At 43.7% G+C, this 23,408-nt stretch overlaps 1 protein-coding gene across 2 annotated transcripts in view; it reads right to left on the minus strand.

Moving 5' to 3' along the window:
• GGACT (gamma-glutamylamine cyclotransferase) overlaps positions 1-13,337 on the minus strand; it is a 58,091-nt gene extending 44,754 nt beyond the window's left edge. The window contains exons 1-2 of one of the 2 annotated variants that reach the window (XM_003314198.6): positions 13,216-13,337; positions 8,307-8,479 (exon numbers count right to left, since the gene is read on the minus strand). The gene's annotated coding sequence lies outside the window, so the exon portion shown is untranslated. Of the gene's footprint in view, positions 1-8,306; positions 8,480-13,074 lie in introns of both variants that reach the window. The other variant, XM_003314201.4, reaches the window with a different exon arrangement.
• Positions 13,338-23,408: the final 10,071 nt, after the last annotated feature.

Raw genomic sequence — 23,408 nt, forward strand, 5'->3', positions numbered from 1 at the left:
TTCAGACACACTGGAGCAGCCCATTAAAAAAACTATGATGGGATCAGCCCAGGCAACATAGCAAGGCTCCATCTCTACAAAAAATTTAAGTTAGCAGGATGTAGGTGGTGCACAACTGTGGTCCCAGCTACTTGGGAGGCTGAGGCAGGAGGATCACTTGAGCCCAGGAGGTCGAGGCTGCAGTGAGCTGTGACTGTGCCATTGCACTCCAGCCTGGGTGACATAGTGAGACCCTGTCTAAACAAACAAACAAACAAACACTACAATGGTGTTTGCTACAGTTATAGGGCATTCAAACAAATTACTCTCTGCTGACATCCAGTTTGTTCTCATGTAATCAACTATTCATCGACCAATCCAATCTAGCATAAAACTGATGGCAAAAGCAAACATGGCACTACTAGTTACTACTACTAATGGTCAAACAGGAATGAGATGCTCAGGAATGAAATGCATATAATGAATGGATCTTGCATTGCAAAATGCATTGTGAATTCAGATATTATTTTGTAATACTTTGCCAAATATAATCTCTCAATTAGTGAGATTTGAGAATGACTCTTATCTATATAATATCCTGGCTTTTTCAGTATACTTACCATATTTCAATGTAAAAAATCAGAAAACCAATATTTATTTTGAAAACAGGTATATGAATTTAATCCAATAACTTGTAAGAGAATTATTAAAAACAAATTTTTGTAATCTCAAAAACCTAATAAAAATAAAAATAACACATCTATTAGGATGGCTCAAATAAAGAAACACCAAACTGATAACATGAGATGCTGAGAAGGATGTGAAACAACTGGAACTCTCACCATTGCGAGCGGGAATGCAAAGCAGTACAGGCATGGTGGAAAGTGTCTTATAAAATTAAATCTAGAACTTTCTTACAAAATTATGACCCAGCAATTGCACTCCTAGGAATCTACCCTAGAAAGATGAAAACTTTTCTTCAGATAAAAACCTGTATATAAGTGCTTACAGGAGCTGTATTCAAAATCACCAAAAACTGTAAATAATCCAAATGGCCCTCCACTGTGAACGGATACATACACTGCAGTACGTCCAGACGATGGCGATAAGAAAGGACATACACACAAACAAATCTCAAAGGTGTCGTCGAAGTGAAAAGTCAGCCTCAAAGGTTGCATATTATATCATTTCATTTACATGACATTCTGGAAAAGGCACAACATACGAAGATGAACAAATCAAAGCTGTCAGGGTTTGAGGAAGGGGTGGGTTAGACTACAAAGGGGCAGAATGAGGGAGGGTTTGTTTTGTTTCCTGGCTTTTTGGTGATGGGACTGCTCTGTATACCGTTGGTGATGGCCAGTACAAGAATCCACACATTTTAAAGCTATTCACATTGTACAAACAAGTTGGTTTTACTGTAAACTTAATAATAATGAATGAAAGCATGAGAGCATGTAACTGCTCTAAAACAGTTTAAAAATGAAAGGTAAAAGAATAAGAACATTCTGAATCAAATTAATGCCTGGCATACAAAATTATTTTTAAAAGAGACAAGAGATACATAAACCAAATACAATAGATGGGATTTAAAACTTCTGACTCGAATAAACCAACTGTACAGACCTTGTTTTAGAAAAATAGGCCGGGCAGTGGCTCACACCTGTAATCCCAGCACTTTGGGAGGCTGAGGACCGTGGATCACTTGAGGTCAGGAGTTCAAGACCAGCCTGGCCAACATGGTGAAATCCCATCTCTACTATAAATACAAAAATTAGCCAGGCATGGTGGTGGGTGCCTGTAATCCCAGCTACTCGGGAGGCTAAGGCAGGAGAATCACGTGAACCCAAGAGGCAGAGGTTGCAGTGAGCCAGGATCATGCCATTGCACCCCATCCTGGGCGACAAGAGCGAGACTCCATCTCAAAAATAAATAAATAAATAAATAAATAAATATAAAAATAAAGGAAATTGGGATAAAATATTAAAAGATGTTAAGGAATATTTTTCATTGTTGGACAGAATTATATTTATGTAAAAAACCCTCAAAATTCATAATAAAATATTTGGGGGTGAAATGACATGATTTCTGGCATTTGCTTCAAAACTCTAGAAACAAGCAAACAAAACTCCAAAACACAAAGGGAGGAGGGCATGTAGAACAAGCATGGCAAAGCCAGTATGGTGCAGTCATCTCTGATCCCGGGTGGGTGGCACATGAGGGTTACTATACTGTACTTTTGAGTATGTCTGGAAATGTTCACAGTAAAATGCTGAAAAGGGAAAAAAAAGAGAGAAAGGGGAGAAGGAAAGTAGGGAGGGATGAAGGGGAGAAGGAAAGGAGGGAGGGCGGCAGGGAGGGAAGAAGGGTTAATCAACTGGGATGTGTCTCTATCCCTGCAGGAACCGAATTCAAGGCCAATTTGTACCTAATTGTTATGAATAAAGGGTGGGAATGATATTTTCACTTGCCTTTCTTCACCAGGGGTTCGTTATTTACTCAGGCACAACTAAAATATCAGAAAGGAAAGATAGGAAAGGGAAATGGATGTTTTCTAAGACAGCCCTGATCACAAAGTTGACTCTGAAAACCATTCATTTGATAAGGAGATACTGGCATCTGCGCGTCCACAGGGAAATGTCCGAACACCAAGTGCACTCCTCTTTTCCTCCCACGGTAGTGGCTACCATCACCTCTACAGCTCTAATCTCAAACACTGCCAATGGAGAGAGCGCCTCCCTGGACACAAGTTTGTTCAAGATGTCTTTGTTATAGATATTCTGCCAATATTGTTTTTATTCTACATAATGAAAACATCCACTTATGCCACCACTACACCGAAACCTGAGAGTCCAGAATGTGTCGCATTTGCGTAAGATATCTGCCAGTTAGCCCAGATGGAAAGTGACACAGAGGCTCGAGAAACCCAGCGAGAGGCAGGTAACCGAGCTTCTGGCAAGCTCCCACAGTCAGTACATTCATTTATATCCCAGCTGATCTTAAGCCCCGGAACCCTGGTTCTGCTGGCTTACCTGTGAGTCTACTTGACTTCTGTTGTAAAAGATCCTGCTGTTCACAATTCTTCCTAAGATTACCACATTAACCATGATTTAGACTTCGTAAATGTTCCCTCCAATGCCGTCAAACCATTCTTTGTTGATTTATGAGATACACTAATCTCCTCTTATAAGTTTTTATTAGGCTTTTATAATCTGGATCTAACTTTGCAGAAAACCAAATCAAGGGAGGAAGAGTAATTCAAAGCAGGCAGTTATGATTATTTTCAATAATGGCTCAAAGAACACTTTTCAAACCTCATTTAATGCTGGAAAGTGAATAAAACCATCATGAGATGTAAAAATATTGATTTTCTTTAACTTACCTGCCTCATACTCCCAAGTACAGATGACAACAGCAGGAAGAGGTAATTAACACTCAAAAGCTTGAAAAGTAAATGTGGTCATTTGAAAAATGGACAGGAACACAGCATAATATGGGGAGTATTCCCGCATATACTCTTCCTTACTCTAATTTACTCTGGCCTGACTCAGAACATCAGTTCTGTAAAAACACTCTCGACTAACTGGAAATGAGTTCTTTCTTACTGGGTGCCCACTATGTGGAAGGCATGATGGCGGACTCCGAATGAGGAAGGCATGGTTCTCACCCAATCAGAGCTCACAGCCCTGCAGTGTTTAGGCTAGCATGCAAAAACAATTAATTATGCAAGACAAAATAACATGAAATTCAAATAAAAGAGCAACTGCAGCAAAACCACCCCCAAGGTACGGAGGCAGGAGTGCCCACAGCTGTGGGGAGAGGAGGGCCTAGGAGTTGAGGGGTTCAGCAGCTCAGTCTCTCTGACTTTCTCCTGCGTGTGTCTTGCCCCTCTCATCCTCCCCCAAGACAAACCATAGGATCCAGAACTTCTCTTCCCCAGTGCGGGTGACAGGAACCAGAACCCCTTTCCCCAAAGCCAGCCATAAAACCTAAAAATACTACTCTCTAGCCTTCCCCATGCCTTTGTGTATAACAGCTGGCCATAAAGACCTTGGACAATGAGACCCTCATTCCAGAGGGTCCTACCCCATTCCTGGAAGGAAGAAATGCTACAACAGAGAGGCCAAGAAGAACCTGAGGAGACAGGCCTTGCTGGGCTTCCCTACTCGGTCTATTTCCATCAGCTCACACCCTTTTTTCCAAATGAATTTCCACATGGCGGTCTGTGCTTCTTCACATCTAAGCAAAATCTGGAGAGTTCACCCTGGGTCTCTGGGTCTTCATTCTGAAAGCTCCTATGTCATGTAAAACTATGATTGAACACGTTTTGCTTTTCTATTGTTAATCTTTGTCACTGGGGTGTCAGCCATGACCCTTATGACAGGGTAGAGAGGGATCACCCCCTTTCCGCCCCTACAGAGTGAATCAGAAGGTTCTGAGCACCGTTCTGCTGAAGGAATTCACACGTGGAACTTATGTCTCCTGTCAGCCCAAAGCCGCTTCCCTTCAGCGCTGAGGAAAGAGGGGCCTGCTGGGTCTAGACCTGATGGGTCTGCCTCGGTGTGTAAGAGCAGCAGAAACACACCTCGGGGATTGGCACCTGGTCTTACTCTGCCAAAAATGCCTGGGGATCTGCTCTGATCCTGCGACTGCTGCTGCATCACAAAGTGAGGCTGACAGAACAAAGGTCCCCAGCAAACATGTCCATGCCCTAATCCCTGGAACTTTTGACTATGGCACCTCGCACGGCAAAGGGACTTTGCACATGTGATTAATTAGGGAAGCTGAGATGAGATCATCCTGGGCAATCTACATGGGCCCTGAATCCAATGGCAAATATCCTTATGAGGGACAGAAGAGAAGACAGACACCGAGGAGGGGGCCATGTGAAGACACAGCAGAGCTGGGAGGTGTGCGGCCACTTGCCGCAGAACGCCTGGAGCCGCCAGAAGCTGAAAAAGGTAGGGAAGGACTTTCCATACAGCCTTTGGAGGGAGGGCAGCCCTGACAGCACCTTGATTTCTGGTTTTGGATTCTGTGAGCAGAGAATAAATTTTTGTTGTCTTAAGCTTCCCAGTTTCTGGTAATTTGCTATGGAAGCCCTAGCAAATGAACACAGTTACTAAGTAACTCTTCTGTGTCAAGTCAGGATAGCAAAGGCTGCCTTGGCTTAGGCAGAATAAAACAGCCAGGGCTCACAAGTGATGGAAAAACTGCCAGGGGGAAGCTATGAAATCTGCACCCTGTAGATCTGACTGGTAAGATGTTCTCAAGGTAGTAGGATCTCATTTCAGCCTGCCCAGAGAAACTTTCACCTGTTGGCCCAGTCTACAGTTACAAGACTAAAGGCAAAAGGAACTGTGTATATTCATAAAAACCGGGCTCTCGTTGTTTCAGTGGTTCCCATAGGGCGAGATGGCAATTCCAACACTGTAATACACACATATGTACTGAACAAGTAGGCAAATGTGCCACAGGCAACGGGAGCCACGTTTCTCACTGTTGGAATGGGAGGTGAGAGACAGCAGGGAAAAGGCAAGAGTGATCCACGGGGTAAAGGATTAGGGCTGGAGACACCAGTGTGGACTCACAGAAACAAATGGTTCCATACAGAAGTATTTAGTGATATGTGTATATACACAGGTCAGTACACACAGACATTTCCTTGCTCCATCAGCTGAGAGACCTAAAAGCAATGCCACCACAGTCGAAATGAGCACACCAGCATCCAGCTTGTGGTTTCTAACACCATCTCCAACAGAGGGGACCAGGGTTCCCCAGAGAAACGGCTGAACCTAAGACTGAAGCAGGAAATACACAAGATCAATCTAGGGCATCTAGCAATATCAGAAAGCAAGGAAGTGCTCAAAAATAAACAAACCCACCAGCCCACAAAGATGGGACAAGTTGAAGGGACACAAGAGACAATGGAACAGGCTCCCAATGGCCAAAGCAGGAACAACTGGAGAACAAAATAAGGAGTATTGGATTAGAACCTATAAAGTATAATATAAGTATCTGTGAGTCCATAATGATATAAATGGCTGAGTAAATAAATGCAAGAAAACAGATAACCCTCCTGCACGGAAGAATTCCAAATAACATATGTAGACACCTTCCCCTTAAGGAGATGAAGCCTAAATAACTCCTCCCTTCAGAAGTGCAGGCTGCTCACTGTGACTTCCTTTCAGAGCACAGTATGAAGGGAGGGGGAAAGTGTGACTTTACAGTGGAGAAACCTGCCAATCACTATTTCAGTCAGGTAATCAAGGTCAACAGCAAAAGAGAGAAGTCATGTAGACAGTATGTACGCTTGATACAATGTAGCAAAAATGACACTTTATCTCCATGGTCTTCCTCCCAATCCCCACACCCCTGTGGCAGTGACTATGTGGGGTGAGGGCTAAAGCAAATAATAAATTATGCTGGGTTGTTCTGAACTGAGATTTCTGGAGTGGAAGAAAGGGGTATGGATATAAGTTCTATGACATTAAGCAAAAACGTTGTAGTCCAGAAAAAGACTTGGATGTTACCAGTATGCGCTCATGAAATATTTTATCTTGAACAATGGTTTTCCCTGTCTCTGTCTGTTGAAATGGCTTAAAAACAACTGCCAATCCAACAGCAATGAGCACCTTATTAGGGCCAGATTATGGTCTTTAAGTACCATTTTTCACTTTAAAACAGCTAACCAGGGCTCCTTGGAGAAACAGCTGATTTCAGATTTGGGGCAATAAATCTGACCATAACTCCCTCTTACTGTTGGGAGGAACTTCAAAACTTATGATGACCTACAGAATCCTCTCTCCCTGGCTCCCTCTCCAGTCCCATCTCCTCCCTGCCAAGGACTCAGCCACATTCACCTTCTTTTGTCCCCTCAAATCTGTGGTTGGCAGAATAATGGCCACCCAAAGATGTTTACATCCTAATCCCTGGAACCTATGAATGTTACCTCCTATGCCAAAAGGGACTTCACAGATGTGAGGACCTTCAGGTGCAGAGATTAATCTGGATTATCCAAGTGGGCCCAATCTAATCAAATGAGGAATCCTTAAAACTGGAAAACCTGCCCTGGATCAGATCAGACAGAGGTGACGACAAAAGCAGGGTCAGAGAAGGGTAATATTGTTAGCTTTGAATATGGAGGAAAGGGCCAATAAGCCAAGGAATGCAGGTGTCCTCTAGCAGCTGCAAAAAGGAAGAAAACAGATTCTCCCTAGAGCCTCCAGACAGCTGTTATTATACACATCTTTTTAATTAAAAAGTCCAAAATCACCCAGCTAGTAAGTGGCAGTGTCAGGACAAGAAGCCAGGCGGTCTGACACAGAAGTTGGTGCCCTTAACCATGATGCTAATATTTGTCTCCCATATAATAGAAATTCCAACACCTTTTCCATTCATTAACATGATACCCTCCAGTGTTCAGAATAGCTTAATAAATAGCTGCTGAATATGAATGAATGGGACAAAGATATAACTTCCCCCTGCTATTTTTTTCTTGGTTAAAAAAACTGTGTTATGGAAAGTAAAGTATGTACAAAACTAGGGTAATGATAGAAGGAACTCTCAAATACTCATCTCCCAACTTCAACACTTAGCAACATACGGCCAATCTTAATGCCAACATTAGTTTGGTATTTATTGTCTGGAAATACTCCCCCTTCAATAGTCTTTTTCAGAATCACATGTTCCCAGCTCTCATTACATTTTCATGTATCTGTGTTAACATGAATTTTTAAAAGAAACCTTAAAATGGGCAAGTCTTTCTAAGCAAAACACGAAACAAAGACACTATAAAGGGGAGATCGATATTTTTAACTACATAAAATTAAAATTTTTTGCAAAGCCTAGAGATTGTATTACACAAAGTACAAAAAATAGGGTGGAAATACTTATAGTACGTATGACAAAAGATTAGTATTCTCAATGTATAAATAATTCTTATAAATCAAAAGACAACCCCAGAGAAAAACAGATGCAGAAATGAATATACAGTTTCTCTACTATTCTTTCCTTCCCTTTCCCTCCTCCTTTAATTTTTTGAGACAGGGTCTCACTCTGTTGCCCAGGCTGGAGCACAATGGCATAATCAGTGTAATCACAGCTCACTGCAGCCTCAATCTCCTGGGATCAAACAATCCTCTTGCCTCAGCCTCCTCAAGTGCTGGAATTACAGTACAAGCCACCGTACCTGGCTCCCCACCACTACTATTCTTAAATGACAAAGAGACAAGGGCTTCCAACTGGCACTATTTGTCAGCATACTTCTTGTGGTGCTCTAGAATTTGAGCAATGAACACTCTAGAACAGAGGCTAACAGTTCTCACCTGTAAGCTTGTTTCTTCAAGGAAGTGTTGCCTTAGAATCCAGATCCACAGTAAGCCTGAGAGTCTTAAAAACTTTTGACTTCAGAGTCCTTCCACATGACTCAAGAAAAAGTTAAGTCCACCTCACAGGGTGACCAGAAAGTCCATGGGGACCAAATATCCAGTTTTCAGTCCTGTTGGGAGGCGAGATAAGAGGAAGTCAACTGAAGAAAGTTAAACATTTAAGCAATAAGGGGCTTAAAAACAAACATAAATGACCTAACTACCATTAGAAGGCAATCTCAGACCCTGAGCACATACCCAGGGAAGGAATATATTTATATTCAGTGCAAAAATGCAGTCCACATGCTTGAGGGGCCAAAGAATGCCTTGAATAGAGGAACCTTCCCAGTGACCTAGAGAAAGGGTTCAAAGTTCTCAAGACCTCCTTGACAAAATGTGGTACATATACATAATGAAGTACTATTCAGCCATTAAAAAGGAGATCCTGTCATTTGCAACAATATGGTGCAGCTGGAGGTCATTATGTGACGTGAAATAACCCAGACACAGAAAGACAAACTTTGCATGTTCTTACTCATTTGTGGGAGCCAAAAATTAAAACAATTGAACTGACTGAGATAGAGATCAGAATGATGGTTACCAGAGGCTAGGAAGGGTAGTAGGGGGGTTGGGGGAAAGCAGAGATGGTTAATGGGTACAAAAACACAGAAAGCAGGAATAAGATCTAGTATTAGATAGCACAACAGGGTGACTATAGTCAATAATAATGTAACTGTACATTTAAAAATAACTATGAGTATCGTTAGATTGTAACACAAAAGATAAATGCTTGAGGTGATGGATACCCCATTTACCCTGATGTGATTATTACACATTGTATCTCATATACCTTGTAATGAGGGTTTATTATTACACATTGTATCTCATATACACCTACTACTAGGTACCCACAAAAATTAACTATCAAAAAAGAACTATTTGAGAAATAACAGCTCTATATACTCTCCTACAAATAAGAAAAGTAAAAAGAAAAAGAAAAAAGTGTCTTCTCAGCCATCAGGCAAAGCCAATTTTAGTAATGCTGAGCGCCTATTTTGGTAATGTTGAGCTTCTTTGATTCTTTGATGAGGGTTTCCAAGTCTTTAAAGTCAGATAAATTTAGATTTAAAAAAAGTCAAACCACTTCTGAAGTAGACTTGCCAAAAATGGCAAGCATGAACCTAATTAAGCCTCTAGATCTAACTTCTAGTTTACAGGAAATATAGGGGATAGAGAAGCAAGCCAAACCACACTCCACCAAAAGCAGCCCAACAGATCCCGAGTGTGAGGCACCCTACAGGCAATCAACCAAGTAACATCGACAGTCATTGGTATTGAGGAAACCCGCCAAGGCTGCTCTAGACCTGGGTCGGCAAACCACAGCCTGCGGGTAAGTCCAGCCTGTGGGTGGATTTTAAAACACAAACGCTTTGGAAATTAAGTATTATTGGAACACAGCCATGCTTATCGATTTACTATCACCCCTGGCTACTTCTGCATGACGATGGCAGAGCTGAGCAGTTGTGGCACAGACCATAGGGCCTGCAAAGCCTGAAAGAGCTGGTATCTGGCTCTTCACAGAGAAATTTGCCACCCCGCCCTAGATTGAAAGAGACAACAGCTGAGCACGGTGGCTCACGGCTGTAATCGCAGCACTTTGGGAGGCAGAGGCAGGTGGATCACTTGAGTTCAGGAGCTCCAGACCAGTGTGGCCAACATGGTGAAACCCCGTCTCTACTAAAAATACAAAAATTAGTTGGGTGTGGTGGCATGCGCCTGTAGTCCCAGCTACTTGGGAGGCTGAGGCACGAGAATCACTTGAACCCAGGAGGCGGAGGTTGCAGTGAGCCAAGATTGTGCCACTGTACTCCAGCCTGGGTGACAAGAGTGAGTGAGACTCTGTCTCAGGAAGGAAAAAAAAAAAAAAAAAGACCAGCCTGGGCAATACCTGTCTCCACCAAAAAAAAAAAAAAAATAGCTGGGCGTTGTGGCACACGCCTGTAATCCCAACTACTCAGGAGGCTGAGGTGGGAGGATGGCTTGAATCCAGGAGTTCGAGGTTACAGTGAGCCATGATCTCAGCAGAGCTGGATCCTGTCTCAAAAAATAAAATAAAAAAAAAAGGTAACAGTCAACAAATTCTTGTCTGGATGTGGATTCAAACAAACCAACAGTAAAAATAAGTTCATTTTTGAGGTGATCAGGGAAATCTGATCATGGACTAGGTTTTAGAAAATGTTAAGGAATTATTGTCAATTTCATCAGGAGGTGATAATTGTATTATGGTTACACAAGCAAATGCCCTTTCTCTGGAGAAACATACTGAACAATTTAGGGGTGAAATGTTATGTTGTCTGGAATAAACTGCTTTAAACTGCTTCAAACTGCTTCAGCCACAACCAAAAAAAGAAAAAAAAAAGATGAAGTGGATATGGCCAAACGAGACTTGTGAAGTCCATTTGATGGATATATGGAAATTCATTCTACTTTGCTGTGCTTTTATGTTTGCTTAAAATTTTCCCAATAAGCAAAACAAACAAACAAACAAAATCAGAACCTTGATCAAAACGTAGAGGTTATCACTGGAGAGCCTTGCTTTCCAGGCACCCCCACCCCCGACCCCACCCCTCCTCTCGCGGAGCCCAGCCTCAGCACGCCAGTTGTTCACCTTTCTCTGAACACACTGTCATTTTCAGCTTCTTATTTTTGCTCATGGTGTCGGCCACCCTTTCCATTCCTCTGCCTATAAAAATCTGTTCTCTGCTTAAGGTCTCCCCAACTGTGACCTTCTCCTGGCCCTCCAGTGAGCACTCACATCTCAGTTCCAACAGCACACTGCCTCTGGTTTCATTCTTCTCTACGTTCTAGCTATTTACCAGGTCTGTTACCTCATGATGCCATACAATCCCAGAGACTTCCAATAGCTAAGTCTTTTCTGTAAATCCATTTAAGGGGGTATCACGACGTCTTTTACGGAGCAAGCTCTGCAGTCCAGGGGCAGGTCCTCACGGCCTAAACACGGCTGCCTTATCCTGAGTAGTTTTACTGACAATAGAGCTTCAACTGAAGAATGAATTCCTGTTCAGCAGGACACTGAGCAGTCATGTTTAATTGAGGCCTCTTAAAATTCCTAATAGATTTTGCCTAGATGGAGAATGTTCTAAAGAGGGCTGCGAATATTTCGTGTTTTTGTCCTCTTACTGTCACCTTTCCCTGGGTCCTGTCCCCTCTTCAAGCATGGCTGCACTACACTTCCACACCAGCCTGCCGGTGCCCTAATCCCTGGTAAGGGCCCTGGCTCGAGGTGGATACAAAGCCTCCCAATGACTTCACTTCAAGAATGGACACAGATTGGAAATCTTACTAGTAAAGAGAGAAATGAACAGATCATTTTAAAATCCCTCTTCTATTCTGCTTACTGCTACCTACTATCCAGATCACCACAAACGACCACCCTCTCCTAACTAGTAGTAGTTAGGGCCTGGTTAGTAAAATCAACTAGCCCAAAGTATTTCCGTACAAAAATCCACCAATTAGAAATTAATTTAACTTTGCAAACTCAGCTTTTACAATACGAATCTCTGCTAGAGCACAGTGGTCTGCTTATTCAGGGAAGTCTGGCTTCTTCTGGGAATAGTTTCAGGAAAACAAGGCATTTTGGGAAAATACGGGCAAACTGCAGGTGCTCTTCATCTGAGCATTTCAATAAATTGAATGAGGCCAGGGAAAAGTCTTCACTTACAGGTAAATGTACATAAGGACACCTACGTGTGTGTAAGACCTACACTTTAAATAGGTCACCTTTAGTTTTTCATTAATCATTTATCCTGGGACATTTAGCAAAACGAATAACTTGCTTTTAAAAAAGGCCACAAATCCCGGGTGCAGTGGCTCACGCCTGTAATCCCAACATTTTGGGAGGCCAAGGCGGGCGGATCACGGCGTCAGGAGTTCAAGACCAGCCTGGCCAACATGGTGAAACCCTGTCTCTACTAAAAACACAAAAATAAGCTGGGCGTGATAGCAGGCGCCTGTAATCCCAGCTACTCGGGAGACTGAGGCAGGAGAATCGCTTGAACCCGGGAGGCAGAGGTTGCAGTGAGCCGAGATCGCGCCATTGCACTCCAGCCTGGGCAACAGGGCAAGACTCCATCCCAAACAATAAAAAGGGCCAGAAATCGACTGCATTTTCTTATCACTTAAATATTAAATCAACTAAGCGTGGAGTTAAGAAGCTGTGTTCAAAAAACACTTAAGTCTGCTTTTGAGCTTGTGGCGTTGTCCTTGGCCCACAGAGTAAAACAGCAATGATAACCATAATTAATAATCAAGGCAGTAAATTTCTTCAAAATTTCAGAAGTTTCACTAATGGCTCCAAAGAAACCTTAGATCAGAAATTCACAAGTGCCAGGAGACGTTTTTAGATTTCTTTTGCAGCTTCTAGTCTCCTTACAAACAGGAAATCTTTAAAATGAAAAACAATTTCTGAGAAGTGTTAGCCCGGTTCAGCTGAGGTCCTCTGAAAGCCAGCGTGTGGGCTGTCACGCTTCCTTTACAGGGAAGCAGCGCCCGTGCGTGAGGCGGTTCCTGGCTTTTACCGCCCTCTGCCCGTTCTGGCAATCGCGCCCGTGGCCCCCGCGCGGGGCAATGGAGGACGCGTTTCGGGGTCCACCGTCCCCTCCCTCCGGCTGGCCTCGCCGGCGGCGCCCCAGGCCTCCTCCCTCACCCGCGGGGACGCCGAGTGCTGCGGCCTCGGCCCGGACGCCGCGCAGGGAGCGACGCCCCAGGTTCCCGCGGGCGCCAGGACACCCCGCCTGGGGGGCGGAGCAGACGCAGCCCCGACCCCCGCCCTTGTTGAGCGCCTCACCTGCCGGCAGCCGGGGCTGTCGGGGAGGGCAGGGCCAGGGCGGAAATGCAGGGCCGGGCCCGCGCCTCTGCTCCCAGGCCGCCCCCGGCGGCGCCCCCTGCAGGCGGAACGCGAGGCCCGCCAGCCCCTGCGGCGCCCTCGCACACACGTGGCAGCTCGCACAACTGGCCGCCTAACAGCCAGACCCACCCACGCCGATGCCCGCCGGAGACGCCCCGCCGCGGAGACAGCGCAACCAGCTTCACACACCTGGGGACGCCCCACAGAAGTCACATCCACCCTAACACACCTGGGCACTCAGGCTCAAGCCCCGACTGCATGGTGGACCCTGACACACGTGGGCCACACCCCACAAAACACAGACTCACAGACGACTCCACAAGCTTGGGGACACGCCACATCAAATGGACACACATGCACACACAAATGAACCCAAGCGCAGACACACTTGGGGATGCCAACCATGTGTGTATCTATCACATCACACACCACCAAGGCCCCCCAGCTGAGCATGCACACAGCCCTGATACCGAGTCCAGACCGCCATGTAGTCACACTGCCCACTTATTTACCAATACTCTTAAAATGAAACTGTGGTCGAAGGAGACAATGGAAGGATGACATCACCTCTTCCCTAGCTCCAGGACTAATTTAAGCCCCAGAAATTATAGGACTGAGAACCAAAATCGGAAGAGAACATTTTCCCTAGAGACAATGGGTTGAAGCAATGCCACTTGGGGGCCAGGTGGTAGGAATGGTACAGATATGGAGAGAGTGACACTTCTGTCTCTCCGAAAGACACACATCTGTGTTTATCAGATTAGCGATAATCCCCCTTAATCATTTCCTGCCCTTTCTACTTTCTCATGGATGTGGACTGATTGAAACCTTTATATAAACTGGTTTTTATCCAAACGTTTCCAACAATGCAGATGTAATTGTATTTTGAACAGATGTACAATTCCAAAAGAAATCTAAACCATCAGGTACATAAGTCGTTGGTTTTCACAGTTTTTTTCTTGTCTTGGACACTTCATAATTAAATTGAAATGTATTAAAAAACCTTGTCTAGCTCATATTAATATTTTTAAAGACAGCAGTAATCTTAACTTTTTGAAGCGAAAGAATGATTCCACTTTCATCTCTTTTTTGAGGGAGGAAAATCATGTCAGCAAAGGAAAGTGAGGCAAATAGATAAATAATTCTTCTGATAAAGGAAAATTAAAGATGACGCAGACTAGACGAATTTTTTGTTTGTTTTGAGATGGGTTCTCACTCTGTCACCTAGGTTGGAGTACAGTAGCATGTTATTGGCTCATTGCAACCTCTGTTTCCCAGGCTCGAGTGATCCTCCCACCTCAGCCTTCTGAGTAGCTGGGACCTCAGGCACCCACCACCACGCCCGGCTAGTTTCTTGTATTTTTTGGTAGAGACAGGATTTCACCATGTTGCTCAGGGTGGTCTTGAACTCCTGAGCTCAGGCGATCCACCCGCCTTGGCCTCCCAAAGCGATGGGATTACAGGTATGAGCCACAGCGCCTAGTCAAGACAAGTGTTAAGTTGCATCCCAGATAAGGCTGGGGAAGCCCAATCTAACATAGAATAGGCTCTGTGGGATGTAGCCTTCAGTTTAACTTCTTGGAAAACAACTCACAGTTTGAAGAGCAGTTTTTGAAATGTGGTCCCAGTCCAGCAACATTGGCAGCACCTGGGTATTTAGAAATGCACAATCTCCAGCCACACTGGAGGTGTCCTGACTCTGGGGGTCAACTCAGTGTCAGCAAGTCTGGGGGTGGGGCCCAGAGATGGACATTCTAATGAGTGATGCCAGTTCAAGTTTGAAAACCATCGTCTTTTGAGGATGTACCTCGGTGCTTCTCAAACTTTAACGTGCACGTCAATCAACCCAGGGTCTTGTTTAAAAATGTAGATTCTGGTTCAGCTAGCCAGGAGTAGGGTCTAAGATTCTGCAGGTGGACAGAGGGTGCTAAGTGAAGATTTTCTTGTGTATAGACACACTCCAGGGTGCTGTCACTGTGAAGACAGCTCCACAGCAAAGCTTGGGTCTCATAGAGATAAAACTCACAAAGTGCCTCAAGGAAATAGACTGGTCAATCTAAGCAGGTCCCGGGCTTGTCAGTTTAGGGTTGGTCAGTTATTCAGGATCCTTTGGCAAGCCAACTGCTCTGGTAGCTTTTAGGAACTGGGTCGACTCACCAAGTCTGTTTGGTTGTGTCCAAATGGTACAATTGAGTCATTCACTGCAAAGGGTTCAGCTGCTCATTCTGGCCCCTTTGCTCTGCCTTTTTACAAACTCTCACATCCTCTAGGCTTAGGGTCATGCAGTCAGCAAATCACTATGCACCTGTATTAGTCTGTTCTTGCATTGCTATAAAGAGCTACCTGAGACTTGGTAATTTATAAAGAAAAGAGGTTTGACTCACAGTTCCACAGGCTGTACAGGAAGCATGGCTGGGGAAGCCTCAGGAAACTTACGATTATGGCAGAAGGTGAAGAGGAAAGAGTCACATCTTAAATTCTTAAACAGCCAGAGAAGGAGAAAGAGAGAGCAAAGGAGGAGGTGCCACACAGTTTTAAACAGCCAGATCTTGTGAGAACTCACTCACTATCACGAGAACAGCCAGGGGGAAATCCGCCCCCATGATTCAATCACTCCCCACCAGGCCCTTCCCTGACACCCGGGATTACAATTCAGCATGAGATTCAGGTGGGGACACAGACCCAAATCATATCAGCACCTGTTCAAAGCTCAGCAAACATTTTCCTTATCAACTACAAGGATTTAAACCAGCAAACTGTCTTTAACCAGAATTAAACAGTTTGGCATTTGTATTTGCCTAAATCAGAGCAGGTAATTGCTGAGCTCTGTTTTCCAGACCCGGGTGTAATAGATGTCTAATTTATATTCCTATTTAACTAAATACATTGCTACTTAATATTATGCAAACGAGGCCAGCCTCCTTTGGGTGTTTCTCTCCTGCGTGCCTCCAGCATTGCAAGTAACGTCCAATAGAGGGGAAGATATCCCCTAAGTCTCTTGAAACTAGTTATAATGTGAGGTAAACAACCAAAAGGAGGGCTATATAAGGAGCTTGAAGTCCAACTGAATAACACCATAAAATCTACTGAAATATTACCAAATTATTTCAGTAAACCATTTAATAATCATCTTTGGGCCTAAAGAGCCTGCAGACTAAATCCAACCTGGTTGTCTATGGCCTTCAAACTAATAATGAGTTTTACATTTTTAAATATTTGGGGAAAAAATCATAATAGTTCATGAGATTTAAGTTTCAGTGTCTGTATATAGAATTTTGTTTGTTGACACTGTCTGTGACTGCTTTCACAGGACAGCAGCAGCATTGAGTAGCTGCCACTGAGACCATATGGCCTGTAAAGCCTAAAATACTTAACATCTTCTTTTACAGAAAGTTTGCCCACGCTGCAAACTGTGTTTCTTGCTCTTGCCTCTGTTTCAACACCTTCCTCTCCTTTCTGTAACTGTCTCCCTACTGAACCCAGTTTCACGAGCACAGACCTTCATGCTTTCTGTGTATGTTTCAAGCACCTCATGCCGTGAGGTTTACTTTCTGATCATTTCCCTGTGTAAACCAGTATGAACTTAACAAGACTTTCAAATTTCAGCATAGGATTAGTTGGCTAATTTAGAAAATGTGTGTGCAAAAGATAGCAAATAGTATATATTCTGCAAACCATTGGATTCCTTACTTCCACTTCTAAACCCGGCTCTAAAAAGTTGTTAAATTTGAAAACAGCAGGATTATTATTTCTTTCTGTGTGATTATTTTACTTGTTACAACAGGTCTCACTGCTAAACAATTTCCATGACAAATTAACGAGCAGAGAAAACCAACCTCATGAAGCTAAGTTCGCTCACTTTAAATTCAATCCCAGTATTTCTAGAATTAATGTTTTAAAGATGATGTGGGTTGCCGGCAGGTTTTTGTGAATAAGGCACTGACCTTTTCTCCACAAAAGATATGCAGTATCTTTTTTAAAAAGTGTATGAAATTTTCCAAGCAATTGCAGTTGAGATGGTTTATGCTATTCTTGCCATCTTCTGTAATTTCAGGAACAACAAGCAAAGACCGGAAGAAAGCACTATATGAGGTTATTTCCTTAGCTTTGTTGAATAAATACCCAATCATGAATAGGAGAATAAGAATTCTCAGAAGTAATCTGACCAGCCAAATATACTATCCACCATGCTCAAAGCTAATGACATTGAAAGAGCTGTAGGCAGGCCACAGCCTCTCTAACCCTATCACCTTGCTGCCAATCAAGTCACTGCCCTGCTATTCAAACAGTAACTTTTAAAAGGAAATAATGCTAATCTGGTGTCTAGAAATGTAGACATTACAAAATGAAATGTAGCTTGGTTCTCTTTGAGTGGTCAATGTGGGGAATGAAGGCATATTGAGTGGGCCTCATATGCCAGGCACGACATGACTCTTCTCGTGTCATCCTTTGAACAATAGTATGAACCAGATATTATTATCCCCATTCTACCTGTGAAATGGCTCCGAGAGGTAAAATAACTCACTCAAAGGTACACTGTAAATAAGCGTGCAACCGCTTGAACTCACACGCAGCTGAGCCGAAAACCTGTTCTCTTACCATGAGGTTTAAACGGGGAAGCTGGGTGATATACCCTGAAATGTATATTATCAGGACTTATCATTTATATTTGAACCTCTTTGTTAAAATTATTAGTTCCAGTAAGTAATCCTATACATGTAGTTCTCTCAGTGAAGCACTTTCACACACACGATCCATTTGATCCTTATTCTTGCATGAAATAGTAAAGACCAGGGAGAATTTCTTCTGCTTTGATTGGCACGTGGCCTGTCTGGGCCCAATCAAAGACCACCAGGTGCAAAACTGTAGTTGGATAAAGTCAGATTTATTGGCTCATTGCAAGGAGAGACGACTGAGGCCAGAGGAATCCTGGGATGCCTCAGCAAAGATAAAGTTTGAAGACTTAGGGGAGGGGTGGCGTGTAGGTGAAATTTAAAGGAAAGAGTGTTTTGACAGGTTCAAGGCAGACAGAGCTGTGAGTACAGAACAACATCAGGTCTGGAGTCTGGGGGTCTACGTCCTTGGAGACTAGAGTTAATATAGATGCAGACTGGCACACCCAGAAACCCTTTAAGGGAAGTTCTGCACCCAGGTTGGAAATAGAGGCTGCTTGTTTGTTTCAAGGAGACTCGGATCCCCCGGGTAAGTTGAGATGGTTCCGTCCTGATGATTTCAAACAGCAAACCTTCTGATAGTCAATGCTTTTCCAGAAGGAAGCCTCTCAGTGAATAAGAAAGCAGCAAGCACCCAAGGACGGGGGTGATTTGACCTGATATGACATCCGTGTGTCCTTGGAGGACGTGTTTCCCGCTCCCTCTGCTGCTGTCGTTATCTGTGCTATCTCAGCCTGATGGATGACAGGGGGCAGAAGTTTACTTTTTCAGTCTGAGATACCTTTTTAACTGATCAGGCCATATCAGGACTAGAAACCTTCAAAATACTTTATTTCCATGCGGGTGTTGGCATTTCAAACATTATGGTATTTCACAACAGATTTTGATGAGGATTTGCATAAGCATGCAAAGCAACTCACCTTTATAATTTCTTCCAGTGGACTTCTCTATAAGAGTTCATGTTTTTTTAAAAAAGGATAAAGCATCTAGGTATTTTTGAAGACTCCTGGGTTAGTCCAATCTTATTTCATAGAGGAGAAATTAACCAAAGCAAGGACAACTACTGATAGTGACAGGAGGCAGCCAAATGCCTAGGCAGGTAGGGCAGGTCCCCAGTGAAATGCCACCTTCAGGCCAAAAACAGCCTGAAAGCTGAAAGACCGGATTGCCGGTCCTGGATGAAGTCTGCAACCCAGAGTGAGAACTTCTGTTCCTTTTTGCCCATCCTTTCCCAATTGATTCTTTCTGAATTATGCCTTTTAACTAATCAAATGTTGCCTTTTCCAATATTACCTACAGCCTGCCCCTTCTCCATTCTGAGCTCATAAAAAGCCTCAGACTCAGCCATATTAGGGGAACTTTCCCACCTTTGGGTAGGGGCACCACCCCGGCGTCCCTTCTCCATGAAAGCTATTTCATCATTCAGTAACCCTGCCTTGCTCATGCTTTGACTGTCAGTGCATCCTCATTCTTCTTGGGTGTAAGACAAGAACTGGGGAATCAGTGCATAAGCTTGACCGGGCCTGGGCAGGCTGAGTGGGCAGGCTGTGTCCTGCAGCAGGTAGTGTGGTTGAGTGAGGCCTGGGTGGGGTGTTGCATCTTGCAAAATGACTGAGAAGAAAATCCTGTGTCACTACCATTATTTTTATCAGAAGCAACTGAGGCATGGAGTAATTAACAGATTCATCCCAGGTTCCAAGTAACTAAAGGAAGGATTGGAGTTGTTTGTATCTAATTGGATTGCTGGAACTTAAAAATAAAAGACACATGCCAGTGAAGTTAACCCTAGCACAGCTCTCACACACCTGTTCCCATGCTTTTTCTACCCTGTCACCTTGTTTGCCGAGGTCTGCAGTTTCCTAGGCCAGTACTGTGAAAGCTATCATCTGTATGTTTTATCAGAAAGTTCTAGAAATGAGCAGTTCTGATATTCTTCGAGACAAATCTCAAGTCTAGCCATCATAATTAATGCTATCAAAATTTAACTGCTGAGACAAAATTGTTTTTACAAGATGGATAAAAGTAGAATTTAAATCAAGAGAGAAAACATTTTCTCGAACACATCACAAGTGGGAAGAAGAAAGCTTTATTGGTCTTTGGGAAATGCCACATATTTAAAAATAAATGATTAGAAATGTAGGACACTCAGGCAGTTTTGATAAACAATGTAACTGATTAAAACTACTTGAACTAGTCAGAAAATAAGTGATTGCCCAGGTGTGGTGATTCACGCCTATAATCCCAGCACATTGAGGGGAGGCTGAAGCAGGAGTTCAAGACCAGCCTGGGCAACATAGGGAGAACTTGTCTCTACTAAAAAAAAAAAAAAAAAAAAAAAAAATTAACCCAGCATGGTGGCACATGCCTGTGGTCCCAGCTACTCAGGAGGCTGAGGCAAGAAGATTGCTTGAGCCCAGGAGGTTGAGGCTGCAGTGGGCTGAGATCGCACCACTGCACTCCAGCCTGAGTGACAAAGCGAGATCCTGTCTACCCCCTGAAAAAAAATATATAAATCTGAAATTATTTCTGGGTCATTTAATTATAGGAAAAGTGAAGGGTTTTCCCCCCTTCAGTTATTTATCAAATATTTTGATATACCAAGCTCTGGTCCAGGACTCTATATGTCTTTTCTCATGTAAACATCTCAATAATTGTGAAAAAGTTACATTCCCCATTTTACAGACAAGGAAGCCAAGGTGCTGAAAGATTAAGTGACTTGCCCTATTAGTTCCCTAGGGCTGTCATAACAAGGCCCCACAGACTGGGTGGCTTCAAACAACAGAAATGCATTCTCTTGCAGTTCTGCAGGCTGGACATCTGAGATCGAGGTATTGGCAGGGGCCACGCTAACCTGGAAGCCTCTAAGGGAGAATTCTTCCTTGTCTCTTCCAGCTTTTGGTGGCCCCTGGTGTTCCTTGGCTTGTAGAAGTATCACTCTAATCCCTGCCTCTGGTGTCATCAACCCAGCATGTGGTAGAATGTGAGTCAGGATGGACTTTGGCTTTGAAAAGCTATACCCTGTTTTAAAGAGACTGCTGAGGCAGGGAGGCTCATTAATCCAAAAGATAGGCACCTGTGTGGAAGTGCATGACCCTAAAGGTAGAAGCCAACTGGAAGAGGATGAAGAGAGAAATGGAGATCTGTGATGTTATTGCAGGAGGTCAGTACTGTCTGCGTGGTTGAGTGGGGGAAATGAGTGATATGTCTCAAAATACAAATCCCCAAATTGGCACCAATGCAACATAGAGTGCCTGGAGGGATGCTCCAGTGTTGTGAATACCTGCTGGATGTCGTCTTTGGCAGAGCCTCTGTTAAGACTCTGACTCGACATGCTGATGTTTTAATTTCCCAAGAATAATCTAGAAGAGGAAGGTAGACGCTATGTAGGTCTATGGGGGAAATTGGGTTTCTAAGATGCCATCACAAAATTTCCCATTCCATGTGCTCTTTTTACAACATGATGTTGACATGCCTCCCATGGAGAAGTGAGGTCTGCGTTCCCTCCTCTTGAATCTGAATGGACCTATGATGATGGCAGGAGACACTTTGTGACTGCCAAAGCTAGGTCAGAAAAGGTGACATAGCTTCTGCTTGACTCTCTTGGAACTCAGCCACCATGCTGTGAGGAAGCCTAAGCAGCCACATGGAGAGGCCATGTGTTGGCATTCCAGGTCTCGGCTCCAGATGAGCTCACAGCCAATAGCACAAACTGCCAGACGTGGGTGACCAAGACCACAGATGATTCATTCTAGGCCCCAGTCTTTGTGCCACCCCAGCTCACGTGGCATGGAGCAAGAGAGGACCTATTGGGGATGAATCCAGCCCAGCTTGCAGATGCATGAGTGTATTAATCAGGATAACGATAGTTGACCACATATCTGGGCACCCCATGACCTACCTAGTCAAGTTGACATATAAAATGAACCATCACAGGCCAGGTGAAGTGGCTCATGCCTGTACTCCCAGCACTTTGGGAGGCCGAGGTGGGTGGATCACCTGAGGTCAGGAATTTGAGACCAGCCTGGGCAATGTGGCAAAACCCCACCCATACTAAAAATACAAAAATTAGCCACGCATGGTGGCATGCTCCTGTAATCCCCGCTACTAGGGAGGCTGAGGCAGAAGAATCGCTTGAACCCAGGAGGCAGAAGTTGCAGTGAGCCAAGATCACACCACTGCATTCCAGCCTGGGCCAAAAAGTGAGACTCTGCTCAAAAAACAAAACTATCACAATAAGCAAATTAAACTGTTATTTTAAGCCACTAAGTTTTGGGATTAATAACTGGAACAAACTTTTTTTTTTTTTTTGAGATGGAGTCTCACTCTGTGGTCCAGGCTGGAATGGAGTGGCACAATCTCCGCTCACTGCAACCTCTGCCTCCCGGGTTCAAGCGATTCTCCTGCCTCAGCCTCCCAAGTAGCTGGGATTACAGGCTTGAGCCACCAGGACTGGCTAATTTTTGTATTTTTAGTAGAGATGGGGTTTTGCCATGTAGGCCAGGCTGGTCTCGAACTCCTGACCTCAGGTTATCCACCTGCCTCGGCCTCCCAAAGTGCTGGGATTACAGGTGTGAGCCACTGCACAAACTATTTCTAATCAACAATTGGAAGTGTGTTGATAAAGTGAAAAATAATAGCAACTGGGGGAGAAAGTGGTTATATAGTCAATTTGTGAAAGCTGAAGCAGAAATGGCTGTGCAGGTGCAATTAACTTGAACCAAATCTTCAGGAAGGCACGTTTCCAGAAGCTAAGTCAATATCTCGAGAGGATAGGGAAGCTCTCAGCTCTCAAAAATGCAATTTGGATTGTGATTCCAGGGAGGGAAAAGATGGGCAGGCACCTAAAACAAGTAATAAAATCAGGAAGTTCACCATTTAACAAAGATATTTAAAAGATTTACCCAAAAGACAAAAATATGACTTGCCCCAGGACAATATGAAAGGGACCATTTGCAAGAATGGTGTCAGGAAAGATAAGCAGAGATCCATCCATTCTTCTTTCTTTCCCTCCCTCTCCTCTCCTCCCTCCTTTCCCTTCCTTTTTAATTATTGCAAATCCCAGACCTCCTATCATTTTACCTCTACAGACTTAGTATGTATTTCTATCTTAAAAAATACACATATTCTATGTAATCATAATAGCATTATCATGACAAATTTACTACTTACGGTCTCAAAAATGTCATTTTGCATTTTTTTTTCTTAACATTAGGCATCGAAAAAGGCAGATTTTGGTTAGATTCAGGTGGAACTGCCTTTTTTGTTTTTGTTTTTGGCAAGGATACATCCTGGGAGGCTCAATGTACTGTATGCAGCATCACAGTGGGAGACACACATCTGGGTGTCCCACTCTTAATGATTGTGAAATTGGTCAGTGGGGCTGGGCACAGTGGCTCACGCCTGTAATCCCAGCGCTTTGGGAACCGAGGTGGTCAGATCACTTGAGGTCAGGAGTTCAAG

The sequence above is a fragment of the Pan troglodytes genome, chromosome 14 (genome assembly GCF_028858775.2).
Source record: "Pan troglodytes isolate AG18354 chromosome 14, NHGRI_mPanTro3-v2.0_pri, whole genome shotgun sequence".
NCBI classification, from domain to species: Eukaryota; Metazoa; Chordata; class Mammalia; order Primates; family Hominidae; genus Pan; species Pan troglodytes.